This window comes from Trachurus trachurus (genome assembly GCF_905171665.1).
Source record: "Trachurus trachurus genome assembly, chromosome: 10".
Classification (NCBI taxonomy): Eukaryota; Metazoa; Chordata; class Actinopteri; order Carangiformes; family Carangidae; genus Trachurus; species Trachurus trachurus.
Window position 1 is genome coordinate 33,101,068 of NC_139894.1, and position 17,798 is coordinate 33,118,865.

A 17,798-nucleotide genomic window follows, 5' to 3' on the forward strand; every position below is an offset into this window, starting at 1 on the left:
CAACCCCAAAAAATCCATATCAGTTGGGCCCTAGTAAATACCCATCACTCCTTACAATTTCTTAACAGTTTTGGCCAAACACTGTCAAACATTAGAACTGGTACAGTGGGTCCTTGTACAAGAGCAACACTGAAACATTCTGCAGTTAGAGAGAACACAGCTTAAAACAGCTGCAACAAAACCCCAAGAGATATGTTAACGCTGCCACGATCATCTGCAACCACATCTCTGGTCTCTGGGGTGTTATTATGCACAGTGCGCAGATTTCTGTCTGCATTAAATTTAAGCTCAGGTTCACATAGGTTATTACATTGGTGGATAATGTATCTGTCTGTTAGAGCAGCTTTTTCTACCAGGACACTCAGAATCTTACAAAACTCTGTGTTAAAGACAATCAAATAAACAACGGCCTCCGGGTTTTGGAGGTCTCATCTGACGGAAATTGAAGGTTTGTCCAAGTGAAAACGATGAGAACAGAAGGCGGCTTCTACCTCCAGATCTGTTGACAAGCCAAATGATAATGTGACGGAGTGAGAGAGACGGAAGCGAGTGCCAGCGAGGAGGGTGATCAGATCGGGTGGGAATAGGGGAATAGATATGCAAGGTAACTCAATTAAGGGAGGCAATTTCCACCCTCCCCTCTTGCCCTGAAAGAACTAGAGCAAGTGAAGCCACTTACAATTTTGTCAGAGGACAAATGGAACACAGAGACAGAAAAAGGCTCATACATTTGAAGAGCAAGAGGACTCGGAGAAAGAAAAAGAAAAAACAGCAGCAGAACCTGCACGTTCCGACGAATGGAACCAGCGTGATGAACCTCCAGGGCTGAAGCAGAATCCAGTCCCGGCCACAACTTCAAAAGGAATAAGTTAAAAGAGGAGGAATCAGAGGATCATCTGTGAGAAATAACTAAATTATATTTATTAGTCACAGCCTGCTATCAGTTCTTCCTCTCTGCAGCAGGGCTTTATCATCCAAACAAATAAAAGAACATTTTCATTCATCTGAGGGCTGGTGGGAAGGAAGGGTCAGAGATCGTCCCAGAGAGAACAACAGAAATATAACAGTGCCATATAAAAAGTATTTGCTGCCTTCCTGATTTCTTGCTTTTTTGAGTATTTGTCACAATTACATGTCAGATTCTACAGGTCAGGCAGTGATCAGGCCTGGTTGTTGAGATTGACATTGAACTTAACATTCCAAAATGTTGTAATATGTCATGATTTGACAAGCGGGCAACTGCTTTTTCACACAGGGCCAGGCCAGTTTGGATAGCTTTTATCCTTTGATAAATGTAAACATTATTTAAAAACGGCATTTTACAGTTACTTGCGTTATCTTTATCTAATATTAAAATTTGTTTCATGATCTTAAACATTTAAGTGTGGCAAATATTCAAAAAAGTAAGAATTCAGGAAGGGGGAAAATACTTTTTCACAGCACTGTATGTTCCAAACAAGTGGTGTTTTTTTGGGTTGTGGCCACAACCAGGTAGCCTGGTCCTGTACAGTCTCTTGTATTTGATTTCATTGAGAAACATTTACCTCCTAGTAGGTGGATACTCTGTATGCTGAAGTTTAAAACTACTGGATCTGCCGCTACCCAATCGCTAATGTTTGGTTGCGACGTATGTCATGTGCCAGAAACGGCCGGAACGCAATGGAGCGACCGTTGTAATGAGCAGAGCAAAGTGGTGTCCAGAGATGTCTGTCGACGACAGCTGCAGGTTTTCCTCAACAAATTTAAGAATACATTGGACGAATACTTCTTAACCCTTGTGTGGTGTTCATATTTTGGTTACTCAGCCAGTGTTCGTGGGTCTGGTGGACCCGCTACATTTTTGGGTCTCCAAATCAACACAATCAAACAATTTTATGGCAAAATACTCAACAGATGTTTACTTCATCCTAATTACAAGCCATATGAACAGCATATATGGTTAATATTTGCCCTTTACCTTTGTTAGATCACATTTATGAATTAATATGCTACTCGTTTTTTGTTAGTTTTTTTAATAAAATGTAATAAAAATAGAAAATCAGTTATAATCAAGATATTTAAATCAACAAATTTACAAATGAAGCAAGATTTTTCATAATTATTGATTTTGAACTTCATTAGAAATGTTACCTATTCAGGCCAGTTGACATAACTCAAGCTGAACACATACAGTAACCATCAGCCCCATTGAACACATTGCCATTTCACACCAGCCTATACAACACATGAGGGCTGCCCCTCATGTGTTGTATAGAGAGTTTTGTGTGGTTTTTGTCACTATCAGACTCTGAATCTTCAGAATTGTGCTCCTCACATTCTGAAACCCCTTCTTCATCATCAGAAGCTTGTCTCTTCCAAAATCAATTGCAAGGCCCTCTCAGCATATAATCTTTTGGCCGTCTTGATCAGTAGTGATCAATTGGGGCGGGAGTGGCTCAGGCCGTAGAGGGGGTCATCCAGAGGGTTGCTCTGTCCTAGTCGCTGTCGTAGTGTCCTTGGGCAAGACACCTTACCCACCTTGCCCCATGTGAATGTGTTTGAACGTGCATGAATGATCATGGTGGTGGTCGAAGGGGCTGTTTGGCGCGAAATGGCAGTCACACTTCCGTCAGTCTGCCCCAGGGCAGCTGTGGCTACAGACGTAGCTCACCACCATGTGAATGTGTATAAAATAAATAATGGTTTCTGTAAAGTGCTTTGGGTGCCATGAAAGCGATATAGAAATCCAAGCAATTATTAGTATTATTTGATAAGGAACCACCCTGGCAAAGGTGTGTCCCGCCCCCAATTTGTAGGTGGGACAGAGTATGAGTGCTTGAATTTTGCAATGGAGACACACACGCACATACACACACACACACACTCACACATACACACTCACACACACACACACACACACACACACTCACACACACTATCAGCAGCCCCAGACAGGAGGAAGACATAGTGAAGGTACACAGGACCTACACTTTCCATGCTAAGATTAGCCCCGGGTCCAGTGGACCCGAACACCCTGTATGTAATATAAACGTGTAGGGGGGGTCTACAGTATGCGGTCATTGAAAATGTGTTCTGATATATGTTCTTCACAGAAAATGAGCCAAGGCCAGTGAATCTGAGTTTGAAAAAATAATGTATCATTTCTTTTTTCTTTTGATAAAAAATGAAAACGGGTCCCACAGACCCGAACACCACACAAGGGTTAAAGCAGAAGTAAGCGATCCGGTCAGCGGATGGAGTTAGCAGTCCCGGCCCTCGTCCGTACGTCACCACATTCACGCGCATCCCTTGGCTGCACACACAGAGAGGACCGCCCCTTTATGCCGTTCTCTCTCCTCATTGGATAAAGGTTGTAGGATACAAGGAAAGTTTTCTCCTCGGTTTATAGCAGAGCAGAGTGACTGACAGTCTCGTGTTTCAGACCAAACACTCTATATAAGTGATTGCTGTCGGAAGATATAACTATTTAAGACTTATATTAACACAAACATTCCGCTTCCTTCTGCTTTAAACAACGCTCTCGCTCCAGCTTTAATTCTTAGATGTTAGGCAGCGCTGCCACAACATAACAGATGGCTTCACAAACATCCATCTCTGCTGGTTTTATGAGATTTAAGATTTTTTATCGTCAATTCTCTATATTTTCTTACTTCCAGGATACACAGAAGAATCGAAAAGCGTTATTTTGCTATCTCCCCTTAAAATGAACAGTATGGAATATAAATTAAGCACTCTAGAAAAAAAGTTAAGATATACAGTAATAAAATGTATAAAAACAACCAATGTACAACAGTAGTGCAGAAAGTACTGCAAGATGTACATGGACAGAAGTGCAAATGGTAAAGCAAGGTGCATGACAGATTGCTGATTGTATTCAAATGTAACTGATTATAATGAGCATTTTATGAGCAAAATAAAAAAAAAAGAAAACTAAGGGAGAGTGGTTGTCTGAATGTTGTGTTACAGGCAATGAGCAGAAGGCGGAGGTAGATCCGTGTCTACGTAGATATTTCTTGAAACGATGCCATGTTTGCGGAAAAACTTTTTCAAAACAAAAACAAAATGTGGAGAACGGCTTAGCGCATGACCTCAATCTCATTGTTCTCAGCCACTCTTTCTGTTCTCTGATTGGCTGGTAGATTCACTGCAGGACAAAAGCTGGCGGAGTCCTGAAGGGAAATGAACAGTGAGCGGAGGTCTATGTAGGCGGACGGAGGCGGGCCAACAACCAGGAAGACCGTCCACCAGACCTGGGCAGCTAAAGCTAATGTTGGTGTTTCTAAAGTCAATAACTGCAGGGATGTTACAGCTGATAACCAGTTGTTGTGTATTGAGGTCAGCCCGTCGTGTTATTCTGGACATCAGAGCTTCTTGCCAAGCTGGAGCCGGAGGGAGCGGACCGACCGCAGACTGTAGCTACACTGCAGCAGCTGCACTGCAGGGAGATCACAACATTATGAGTATATATAGCTGTGCTACCCTGTTAGCTTGAGAGCATTAAGCCACCGTGTTAACTACTGTTACCACATATTAACCTTATACATTAAATTCAAAGAAACATAAACACAGCCACAGTGCAGACACATGACTCTGTGAGCATCCACTAATGGTGATGCACACGCCAGATTTTATTAAACAGGCAAATGTTGACTGTGTATTTATTTAATGATATTCAAATATAGGTCCTAGTACTGACTTCTGTTTAGACGTTTACACTTCTAAACATCCAGTCTATTAGTTTCTTTAAATGTTTGGTTAGATGGCTGAAATGAGGTTTGTAGTATAGAAGCTCTGACGCGTTTTTATACAATATGTCAGCATATACTGTCACTCTGCTGTTATATCTTTAAAAGGGTTGGATGCTAACAAGTGTCTACATGAGACTCATCACAGTGAACATGGAAACTTTACAGCATCTGTGTGTTGGTGCTCGCGCTCTAACAAACTGTAACTGAGGCCTGGTTCAGACTGAAGCCCAAATCTGATTTTTTTTTTTTTTTTTTTTTTCCAAATTTGTTCCACATTACATACAGTATTGTATAGTGTCCAGTGGGTGCAATTTGAAATCCTATTTGAGCAGCGGAGCCATTCACATTGAAACAGATCTGTACACATTTCTTCAGAATCACATTTGAAACCACCTCTTTATGTGGTTTGAATCTGATTTGGAAAAAAAACAATCAGATCTCATGTGGTTTTTGGCTGTTCAGACTGTCAAAAAATCAAACTAGATACAATCTGGATATCCAATTTGGAGTGGCAGTGTGAACAAGTGGAAGTGCTTTTGTAGAAGAGGTCTGAACTAAATCAAACTACTAGTTGAAATTTAATGTTAAAGGGATAGTTCAACATTCTGGCAAAGTGGCCCATTGCCATAGTCCTTATAGTCATAGCAGTAGGTTCATTATCTTTAATTATTGGTGCATGTTGTTTTGAGAGACGTGAGCTGCTCACCGAACACAATGGAGGTGAATGGTCCCATGTCCCTCATCAAACTCTTTAAATACACAAAACTCCAAAACGCACAAGTTGTGACCTTCCCATTCACCGCGCTATGAAATAATCATGTAACATTGATTGTTGTTTCCGAGGCAAATGCATAGCCGGAACTACATTCGAGAAATGGCTGCTAGGCGGAGTGATTTCAAAAGCGCAGAGTTCCAAGTATTTGCTTCATGTGTCGTAATGTTACATGATTATTATATGATTATTTCATAGCATGTCGAATGTGCATGTTGAGGGACAGGGGACCTGTACCATTCACCTCCATTGTGTTCGCTGAGCAGCTCATGTCTCTCAAAACAACATGCGCCGGTAATTAAAGGTGATGAACCTGCCCCTATAACTATAAGGATTACGGCAATAGGCAAATTTGCCAAAATACTGAACTATCCCTTTAAAGATGTGACGCAATGTGTGAACCTAACCAAACGGTTTTGGTGCCTAAACCTAATTATGCCATTACCATAATGATAATACCTACTGCAACAACCGGTAGCCTACTGGTAATAATGACAACCAACGTCCAGCACACACGTTTCCTCAGAGCTGAAAAATGACCAACAAGCTGGTCAGGGAGGAAACAGAAACCTTCCAGATGACAGATTGACATTGACAGGAATTTTCATATTAAAGGTGTTTCACCAAATAATCCCACAGTCAGTCATCTTCACACAATTTGAAACAATGTGGTTGTCAATCAAGCAAATGTAACAAATCATAACAGGTTTTGATAATACGCCTTCATCCATTTTGCTTTCTGTCCTTCTTCCTCAGACCTTTTTACCTTTTCATCTCACATACACAAGCCCACACACACAGATACACACACACACACAACCCATCCATCTCTCCTCCTTTCTCCTCGGTCTCATTTTCTGCTCTAAATAATGATGCAGCAGACTCAAATCTCAGCCAGCGAATAAGAATGAATTTCTCTGGCCTGCCTCACAGATGGAACCTTTCAGCAGGCCATTCTATTTATGTTCCAATCCAATCCAGCCGTGACTCACTCACACCATTACTTTCATTCAGGATTATTGCAGTATGCTTGTCTGCCCTAACTGGAGAGTATATACCTGGCCGAAGTTTTGAGCGGAATTTAAAACAATCTAAATGCAGCCCCACGCTGTGCGGACGTCACTGCAATCACACACCTTCATGAAGAAAGAGATAATGACTCCAGTTGACTTTGATGCACAGCGGTGAGCTGTCTGACGCCTCTGTCTGTCCAGAGACTGGCCAAGTGTGATCACTGGTTTACCTCATAGCACTGTCTGCTCATCGATTATACTCCAGTTTGTAATTTCAAGATGGTTTGTTATTTACTGTGTTTATTTTTAACTAATTCCATTTTCACACCATTTCCATTAAAGAATAAGTCCATTTAATTACAACTAGGGTTTTATTTTGGTAATAGCAGTGGAGAGCAACCCATTTACAGGCCGCTGATTACGTGATAATTACAAGAAAATTTCAAGAAATAGCCAAGAAATAACATAGTAATGTCAAGAAATAGCCTAGAAAATAACAAGTAATTGCATAGTAATGTAAATAAAATCACCTAGAAACAACAAGTAATTGCATCGTAATGTCAAGAAATAGCCTAGAAATAACAAGTAATTGCATATAAATTTCAAGAAATAACAAGTAATTGCATAATAATGTCAAGAAATAACAAGTAATTGCATATCAATTTCAAGAAATAACAAGAAATTGCATATAAATTTCAAGCAATAGCCTAGAAATAACAAGTAATTGCATAATAACGTCAAGAAATAACAAGTAATTGCATATCAATTTCAAGAAATAACAAGAAATTGCATATACATTTCAAGAAATAGCCAAGAAATAACAAGTAATTGCATAATAATGTCAAGAAATAGCCAAGAAATAACAAGTAATTGCATAATAATGTCAAGAAATAGCCAAGAAATAACAAGTAATTGCATATAAATGTCAAGAAATAGCCAAGAAATAACAAGTAATTGCATATAAATTTCAAGAAATAGCCAAGAAATAACAAGTAATTGCATATGCATTTCAAGAAATAGCCAATAAATAACAAGTAATTTCATAATAATGTCAAGAAATAACAGTCAATTTCATGGCTCAGGGGGTAGAGTGGGTCATCCACCAACTGGAAGGTCGTTGGTTTGATTCCCGACTCCCCCAGTCCGCATGTCGAAGTGTCCTTGGGCAGGATACTGAACCCACACTTGTCCTCCGATGTATCATGAATGTGTGTGAATGATTAGCCTCCAAACCTGTCCCTTGTCTCTGCCCACAGAGCTGTATGAATGTGTGTGTGAAAGGGTGAATGTGGCATACAGTGTAAAGCGCTTTGAGTGAAGTGCAAGTCTATTTACCATAGTGATGTCATGATTTTTCATAAAAGCAAAAGATTACACATGCTTTGAATTATTTTGGGGATGGCCAACATCTTTATCCACCAAGTCCTTGCAATTGACCATTAGGCTACTTCTGGGCTATTTCTGCTACATTTCTATGAAATTGACTGTTATTTCTAGGCTATTTCTAGACATCATTACACAAATACCTGTTATTTATTGGCTGTTTCTTGGCATTATCACAGCGGCCTGTAAATTACAGGGTTACCCAGTCTTGCATGGTGAGCGTGGCCATGGTTGTTGAGTCATGACTCATTGTATAACTGCTGATTCCAGGTCAGTCTAAAGCTCTCTGTCAGTGGTCCTCGGCTCTTGGACAACTCTTCTGAGTTTTCTTTGGACTCAGTCAGGAATCTTGCAGCAGCAACAGGTTGTGGTCAGTTCATGGTCAAATTATGTTCTTCTCACCTCTGGCTCCAATGGTGCATTCAGGGGTTTAGAAGCACATCTGTAATCAGGTTGTGAAGGTGTTGACAGAGCTCTTTTCTTTGACCTATCATGAGAAGCTTCTTATGTGACACCTTGGTGATGAGAAACCTTTTTACAGGCATCAGTTAGGACTAATGCAGCTGATTAATGAGCACTGATAGGAAACATGAGGACTTTATAAACACTGGCAGATTCCAGATGCTTGCTTGTCTTTCATTCCTTTCTGCACCTCCTCCTTTTCTTCATGTGTTCAATAATTATTCACTTTATCACACATATCTTCATTTGTGGACATATACATGTTTTGATTTGTTCTGTATAATGTGGATTACTTGGGTTGTTTGTTACATTGCTGGTGACAATTTCATGTCAATAGCCCAAATCTATTTTTAAAATCTTACCTTTTATTCTTTATTTTATTTTTTATTTTTTTTATTTCCTTTTATTTTTTTTGTCTTGTTTTGTTCTTGTCTCCTCTCTGTTTGCCTATTTGAAGTCTTGTTTGTATTGTACTGTTGTTTGTTAATCACCCATGTTGCACCCCTGTACTATTTGATTGTATGTCTTCATACTATATTGCACTAATAAGAAAAATAAATAATTCATACTGGGAATAATGTTGATGCGTTGATGGAGCTATTTTTTATAGTAGCATAAGAGACAGTGATCTGCTCTTACTTGTTGTTTTATTACAATGTGCGGTACATTTTGTACATGCTACTCTACATATTTCTCAGTGTGGTACAGTGTAATCTTTCCCAATATATTGCTTCTCTCAGAATAAGCACTATATTTCTGTATGTCTGTTAACAGAATGGTTATGGACGGAATTAGTGTATGCAAAACACTGTGAAGTTTTCTACTACCTCTTCAGTTTTAAGACCACATTGTTGTAGCATTTTCTGAGCTGTATTTTTTAAATAGACATGTTAAGTGGGTCTTTATTGCACTTTTGTATTTGAAAGAAGAAATAGAAGATGAAAGACATTTTATCTTTGTGTTTATTTGATTCTAACCAAGGCACTTTGATAAGAATTGCTTTCTATTTTTAATATAGAGATTAACTGCGAGTTAACTAACCGTGATTACAGCCCTAATATACAGTGTATGTATATATATACTGTATATACACACACACATACAGTATATACCCTCCAAATACTGTACATTTGTGTAGATAATCTGGATAAGTGGTACGTGTAGCGATGAAGCGTTGGGTTTAAACCTCCATCAGGAGCAGGCTGAGGTGTCAGGAAACAACAAATTAATACCAGATGCTAGATGATTGCTCAGATGCATACATTAGTCTGATGATGTAAACGTATAAGCTAATCACAGACCTAATCCGGTTACACTGGTGGTTTGTTTACAACCTGTCTGATCATCTGCCTGCCTGCGTTTCCATCCCGCACTAACTTAATTGTAGGGATGGCACCGTGTTCTCAGATGACTGCCATGTTATTACTTCAGTGAAGAAACTAGAGAAATAATAACGCAGGTTCAACAAACTGGGATGTTTCCACAGTTTCAGCCCACAGTGAGTGTCAGTCTGTAAACTGCTGAGGCTGCATTTACCAGCGGGGGAAGGTGGGCGACCGTTGGTGGTCCCAGGACCCTCAGAGAGCCCAAAGGTCTCCAGGAATCTGCAGCAACTCAATTAAAAATCCCATTCAGAGCGATAATTAGGTCAGTTACCTGACCATCACCATGCAACATCTTCATGTTTTAATACAGTTTAATTAGGTTCTGAATGAAGTGTTCCCATCAAACGATGTGTCCTGTTTCAACTTTCTGAAGATTATGACGTTGAAGTGTCTAATGAGAAGAAATCCGGCTCGGGCCGCCCCGACTCCGCTGTCTTTGACGTCCATCTGCGTCCCCATCGCTCTCCTCTCCTTCCACATTTCTGCCTCCATCTGTCTGCCCGTCCCCGTTTCTCCTCCGCTCGCCTCCGTCCGTCTTCTCATCCCATTGTCTCTGTCGTCAAGAGGAGCCTCGGACTAGCGCGTCGCACCGGCTGCCTCTCGCCGGCAGACTGAGGCTCCCGTTGCTTGAACGATATCACCATGACAGTACCGCTCTCTATACTGTGTGTGTGTGTTTTTCCGTAAAGTCAGCACATAATAAAAGGCCAGATACATTGAGGGAATATAGGGTAGCATCTGAACACAGCGGACACAGATGACTGAAGAGTCCTACTAAAACTAGAGAAATCAAACTATTTTTTTTATCTTATTTTACTTTTTCTTCTTCAATTATCTATGTATTTTCACTATAGACTTTTCTTCATTTGTTTTAATTTATTTTTTTCCTATTTTATGTTATGATCTTACTGACTTTAATATTTATGTATGTTTTCTGTAGATAGTATATATGCCAGTAATGGGAATTTGGGGTAGGGAGTGGGAGGGGGGCTTCAATTTAAAAAAAAAAAAGTGTTACACAAATACTTGTCTATGGAAAAATCCACACAACACAATGTTAAAAAAAAAAAAAAAAACGTTAGCACATATGTGGCTGGAGCATGGACTATTGTTTTCAATTAAAAGTAGCCTCTGTTGGTTTTATGTATCAAAAAAGGGTGTGCCTGCAGGAAGTGTACGGCTTTAAGGTGTCACATGCCGTCTGTGCAATAAAAAAAATTTGGGAGCGAGGCTAAATGAGCCGAGCTAACAGGCAAAACGTGGTAAAGCAGACGAGCTCTGACAGCTTCCAGACAGTCCTGTCAGTCTGTGGCTGCTGCTGCTGCTGCTGCTTCCAGCTCCAAACACCATCCGCTGGATGAAGCCATGTTCAACCTTTTCAGAAACGTTCATTTTACTACACACAACATACATCTGCGCTGATTCACAAAGTGTCAACACGCTGCAGCCCCCCACCAGGTTTCCATTCAGGGGTGTCCAACTCAATCATACAAGGGGCCAAAATGTAAAAACACTTAAGTATATAGTCGCAAGTCCATACTGGCATTTACTGAACAGACTAAAACTGACAATGTTTTAATCAGATGTGAATTCTAACAGCCAGCACACCGTTAATGTTCTCTATAGAAATTAAAGGTGTTCAGAAATGGCCGTTTGTCCTGTTTGTCGCTCCTCCTTCTATGAGTTTCCACGAGTTGCCGCACGAGTTTACTCAAGTAAGGAAAACACATTTGATTGGTCGTTATCGAGCGGGCGGATATTCAATGTTTGGGGCGAGACTGAGCTCAGTGTGTCTCAGACGTTTGATTGACGGATGACGGATCCAATATCAGTGGCTGAAGAATTGTGAGAAGCGTGACGCATCATTGGTGTGCCTGCATTATCCAATGTGAAAAAATAATACCACACTTTCATCCCGGATTTACTCGAAAATAGAATTGTGCACAACGTTTGGGCTACATTGTCTGATAGATGAGTTGTTACACTAATTCTATGACCCATAGTGGAATCAAATTCATTTTTCTTTTCTGTACACCTTTACATAAAACAGGAATATAATGAGTGAAACTTTGTTTTTCATTAACAGTGCCTTCAAGCAACAAATAGATCAGATATGAACAAGCTGGTGAAACTGTATCGTGATGTGCTTGTCAATCTATTGCCTGGTCATAACAGTACGGTAGCTGTTGTTGCAGTGTATTGTGGGATATGTACTGTACTGTGAGCGCTATTACCCCAGGCCTTGGGTTTGACATGCGTGGTTCAAACTCTCAGACATTTTCTTTTTTTTTTCTCTTTTCTTTTTCCCAAAGGTGGAGTTCAGCCTGTTGAAGTGTGAATTACTTTCCTCTCCGCCGTTTTTAAATGCAATTACTTTTTTTCTGACACCTTGTGCGTTGTGCGACTTCGGCAAATGAGAAGGGAGAGAGTCAAGGTTGACAAACAGCAGTGTTTTTTTTTTTTTTAATGCGTCCTCTAATAGCCCAGCTTCCAGCCAACAGGTTATCTAGAAGCTGCTGGAGGTCACACACACACACACACACACACACACACACACACACACACACACACACACACACACACACACACACACATACACACACTGAGGGAGCCTACGTTCCCTGAAGATAGAGAGGGGGTGAGGTGATAACACGGAGCTCTGCTGTTTATTCCAGGCTGATGATAATCTCTCATCTGTGTGATTTCTCTGTTGGTAAATGAAGTTGATTCATCAGTGCCATCTGAGCTGCAGATCACTGTGTCTGTTTGGAAGAATTTAACCCAATTTTCATTGATACGCAGCACAATGAACTCATCTGGGAAAATAATGAGGCATCGGAGGTTATTGAATATTTATTTAATACTTAATAATTAACCGGCAAGATGTCGACAACTCGCTACAGAGCTGAACGCTAACCTTCTCTACCACGCATCTTCACCATGATGTCGATGTTGTTGCCATGCTGACATTCGCAAATTAAGACCAAACGCTGTTAGAATGTCATCATTGTGCAGGTATTTCATTACATGTCATAAACTAAATTAAATGTTCATGACACTATCATGCCATACCAACTTTATTTATAAAGCACTTTAAAAACCATCAGTGGACCAAAGTGCTGTACAAAATTAAACATAAAATATACAATCGGCACAAGACACAAAATGTACATAAAACAAAACAGAATAAAAAAAATAAAAATAAAATGCATTGAAATAGCACTATATAAAACCAATAAAACATTTTAAAGCATAGCACAATAAAAATCAGTCAAAAAGTCAAAGTCACTAGACTGAAAAATCAAACCGATCCAAAATGGAAAACATTGCAATCCCTGAAACTGATCGTTCATGCATCTAGTGACTCCTACTGTACCTCGGTGTTTGACCATGGACCCACAAAATCTCATCACTTCATCTCCCAGTCCTCGTGGATATTTGTGCCCGATTTGAAGACATTTCTTTACAGTGTTCCTCAGATATTGTGCTCACAGAAGTGAGATGGACAGATAACCCAAAAAACATAACACCACTGGCCGTGACTGTTTGACACAGTGGAGGTATGTAAAAAACAACAAATCCTACATAAAGTCAATTAGAACATCAAGTCCCAAATCAAAACCAAAACATCTTATGTCAGGAAATGTATCATGTAAAGATCCATAAGGTTCACATTAAGAGCAAGTCCACTGTATCTAATTCGAGAAATTTGGGTCAATGTTCAAGAAACGTTGCCATTTCTCATCTCTTTGCTGCATAATTTACATTCTGCATCATTTTGTACTTTACAGTCTTGAATCTTTTTTTTTAAGTATATTTTTTGGGGCTTTTTTGTCTTTATTGGATAGGAGAGTCAAGAGAGAGATGGGAAATAGGAGGCAGAGAGGTGGGAATGACATGCAGGATAGGACTGCTCGGCGCAGGATTCGAACCGGGGCCGCCTGCAGTGAGGACTATAGCCTCAACACATGGGGCAGGTGCTCTACCAACTGAGCTAACCACCGCCCCACAGTCACCGCCCCTGAGTCTTGACATTAAAAAGTGATTGCCAGATAATAAAGGATTTAATTTGCCGCAGCGTTTCCCAAGTCAAAAGGGAAGATTCCAATAACATTCTCGAGTCACTCATGTTAAAGTCCTGTTGGTTCTGAGATGAGCTCTGTCCGAACCGCTGTGGTTGTGAGTGTGGCCTGTTATATGCAGAATCAGAAACTTCAAATTAATCACTTGTATCTCTATTTTAGCTTTCACAAACATGGCCGTCTTCACTTGTAACTATAGTAATGAGTGATTGTTAAATGATGCATTTAGAAGTCTTTCTCTTTCCTACTCCAGCCACCTGGACTGATCCGCAAAAGGAAAACAGGTGAATCTGACTTGAATCTGAATCCAAGACTGTGAAGCCAAAAGTGAATTACTCCTTTCTATAACTATGTCCCTTCTTATCCCCATCTGTTTTTTTTTTTTTGTTTTTTTTACTTCATCCATTGTGTGATTCTAGATAGATTTTTCAAGGCCTGGTCTCTTGAGGTTTCCAGATTGTTAGGACTCGGCTGCCTGCCTCCACTGTCTCATTAGAATTAAATTATAAATAATAAGATTGTATCACACAGATTCTCATTCCAGGCCGAGCCCCCTCCTCCTCCTCCTCCTCTGGTCTTGTCGGTTCTGTCGCTACAGAGTCAAACTCCTGCCACACTGAAAACACGTGGCTGTTTCATCTGATGGAGGTTTCCAGTGGAATAAAAAGAGAGTGCAGAACTCCCTCTATACCCCACTGTGGTATCCTTTTCATTTCCAAATGTTGTTTGTCTTCCCCAACATCTAAATTTACCTCGGGCACGACAGCGATGCAGCGACTCCACTCGTGTTAATTGAAAGTGTGATTGTTGAAGCCAACAGGAGGAGAGAGAGAGACGAGAGAGAGCTCGGGCTTTTTTAGATTAGACGGCGGCGACGTTCTCTCTCTCTCTCCGGTCCCTGTAGCTTTACAACACTTGATTGACTTACATACTGTTTCTCCTGATCTAATTATCTTATAGGTATAGGACTGCTTTAGGGCAGCTCTTTTAGATGCTAGATGTGTTTTTTTTTCTTCTTTCTGCCTGCTACAATGGGTAGAAAAACAGTGATGAGCCAGATGGCCACAATTTATTTTTACCCCACCAAAAAAAAAAAAAAAGGCAGCAATTACTGGTTGCAGTCATGTATTTTTAGCCCTAAAAAAACTGTTTCTGTATCAGTGTTCACCCTGGATTAACCGTGCACATTTGCACATGCACACACACTCTCTCTCTCTCTCTCTCCAGCATCACTCCAGCTATCTGAGCAGACAGTGATGCATGTCTGACTGCACCGCTGACTTTATGGGACTTGATTTAGAAAATCTCTTCTCGGAGCCAAATCACGTTTCTCCTCGAGTGGCCTGTTTATGTGTGTGTGTGTGTGTGTATCTGGCAGTCTGCAGACAGCGTGAATCACGCACTTATGCCACTGTGTGTGTGTTTTTTTTACTCACTGCACCTCATGGATGTGAATCTGTTAGCATTCTGGACTCCAGCACAGCTGACAGAATGAGCATGGCTCGGGAAGATCGCAGCAGTGTGTGTGTGTGTGTCTGTGTGTGTGTGTGTGTGTGTGTGTGCTGTAGGGTTGTAGCTGTTCACTAGGGGGAGCACACGCTCTGACATGAGCCACTCTCCTCCTCCTCCTCCTTCTCCTCACACTCCTAATGAGCTCGCAGCGAAGGCACACATTTCCTGTTGCGGCCAAGGTCAAGTGTTAGTTCACGGAAATGAGAAATGCGAGAAAAGATGATTTATGAGAAGAAATATAATTTAAAAAATGGAATAAAAGCATGAGGCTTATTCATTTGTGACATTTCGGTCTGTTACTGTACCAACATTCATCAGGTATGTAAGTGCTGCAGTACGGATGCTGCAACAATTATCCAGAGGAACACATCTATCTACTGCATCAAACAAACCCCATACACACATACACAACACCCACAGCCTTTATGCTTATATGCAGAATCAGAAACTTCAAATCAATCACTTGTATCTCTATTTTAGCTTTCACAAACAGGGTCTTCTTCACTTGTAACTAGTAGTAATGAGTGATTGTTAAATTATGCATTTGCTGTCACGTGAAAAGAAGCCTTTCTCTTTCCTGCTTCAGCCACCTAAAGGAAAACAGTGAATCTGACTTGAATCTGAATCCAAGACTGTGAAGTCAAAAGTGAATTTCTCCTTCTATAACTATGTCCCTTCTTATCCCCATCTGTTTTGTTTAATTTTGCTTCATCCATTGTGTGATTCTGTATAGATAGATTTTTCAAAGTCCTGGTCTCTTGAGTTTTCCAGATTATCCTACCGGAATGATGCTCATTAAAACACCTGCATTCATTCTGTTTAAATGTTTAGTGCTGCTGTCATTTTTACGTTTCAAAATCCCAGTATCAGTGTTATTATTATCTTCCAAAGCAGTCATACCTACAGTATGTTACCTTTGACTTTGTCCTGAAAAAGTTCCTCTTTGAACATCTAGTCCCATGTTAAATGAACAAATCAACACCACACAGTGCCGTTAAATGCACCTATATGAGTATGTGGACCCTTTAATGAGATTTCTTTATTGACTGTCAAGTTATTATAATGTTTTGAACCAATGGCTCGCTTTCAGTTCCAATAACTCTGAATCTATATCGCTGATTGAGAATGTAAAACCAATTGTCTGTCTTCAGAGTCAGACAGTACAGTTACACTGACACCAAGAGTTACTTCATAAACATCTTATAGGCTACAGATATTAAAAAAAAAAATGCAATAAAGCAGTGGTGAAAATGTGCAGAAGCAGAAAAAATACCATTAATGACAGTAATTGACTTGTTAAATGATGCTTAGCTTTATTTGTGGGTTGGCAGGAATGAGCCTCGCCACAGAGGAAGACCAAGTCTTACCCACAGAGCCTCATTCAACAGCTCTGGTTCCTCCTGAAGATAATGGCAGTCTGCTGCGCTCACCGCAAAAAGACAGATCATCCCCGATTCACTGCATCCAGCCCTGTGCCTCCACTGCTACACACACACACACACACACACACACACACACACACACACACACACACACACACACACACACACACGGAGCCTATAATAACAACTCCGTGCACCGCCATAACCAGAAAATTATCTACACATGACTCCTTGATAAGGAATCAGACCCCCATACTAACTAAATAGTTCGCCTTTACGCCGCTAGGGGTCGCATGAGGTCCGCAGATCCACCGTCGTCCCTGACTCTCTCCCTTTCTCTGCCTCCGACTCTGCTGTGTGGCGCAGCAGCAGAGATAATAACGTTACTACTACTGGGTGTAATTATAGCGCACAGCCTTGAGAGCGGCGCATGAATGGCGAATGATTCACTGCATACATATCACAACATTTGCATGCATTTCGCCGAGGCTTGTCCTGAGGCCCCACGGCCACCCGAGTCAACAAGTCCTCCACTTCACTGTAATCACCCATTGGTTCATTACATGACAACCCCACTCTTCTCCCTCTCTCCCTCTCTCCCTCTTTCTCTCTGTGTGAGTCTGTACATGACAGGCAGATGGGGAGGGGAGGGGGAGGTGGTGATGGTCAAGAGTTTGGCAGCTAAGGGGTTAAAGTAATAAACGTCCAGCCCTGTCATTCTCTCTCTTTCTCTTTCTCTCTCCCTCTTTTCTTTCAGGTATTCTAGAGAGAAGCCACAGTGCGGGCACTCACAGAGAGAGAGAGAGAGAGAGAGAGAGAGAGAGAGAGAGAGAGAGAGAGATAGCCCTGAGAAACAGTGAAGGAGAGATGGGGCCGAGCGCGAGAGAGGGGGGGTGGAGGTGGGAGGAGGGGAGACGTTGACGGGCAACCGCGGCGTCCAATCAGGAGAGAGCTATCAGCGTGATTTACAGCCGCGGGGGCTGCGAGGGGGAGGTGCGATGCAGGGGAGAGGAGGAGGACGAGGAGGAGGAGGAGGAGGAAAAAAAGCAAATTGTTGAG